This window comes from Gavialis gangeticus, unplaced genomic scaffold (genome assembly GCF_001723915.1).
Source record: "Gavialis gangeticus isolate Ggan-Ray unplaced genomic scaffold, GavGan_comp1, whole genome shotgun sequence".
In the NCBI taxonomy this organism is placed as follows: Eukaryota; Metazoa; Chordata; order Crocodylia; family Gavialidae; genus Gavialis; species Gavialis gangeticus.
In genome coordinates this window covers 4,201,972-4,202,370 of record NW_017729029.1, presented here as the reverse complement: position 1 = coordinate 4,202,370, position 399 = coordinate 4,201,972, and positions in this window count along the sequence as shown.

The window sequence follows — 399 nt, the reverse complement described above, 5'->3', positions numbered from 1 at the left end:
TAAATTGAAGTGGTGTTTTTAAAAACCCACTGTTTCAATTCAGGGAGAACTAAACCCAATTAAACCTGTGTGGTGTGTACAAGCAGCCTCAAGCATTTGTCAGATTATTGGTCAGGGAGATGTCCTAGGGAAATGCAGTCTCCAATATCAGCACATTTTCACATCATTTTCTCCTGCCAGGGATATGCCCCTAGTCTAGTCCCTTTCTGCAGGCATTCAAGGACTTCAACTGGAATGCTTGATCCTCAAACAGCCATTCCCATATTGCACTTATCCTTCCTGCTAACTTTAGCTCTGCATGGTTTACACTTACATGCCGGCCTCGCCACTCCACCTCTCAATGCACCCCACCCAACCATGGATGGGCTTGCTTCTGGAAGTGCTGGCATTTCACAGTTT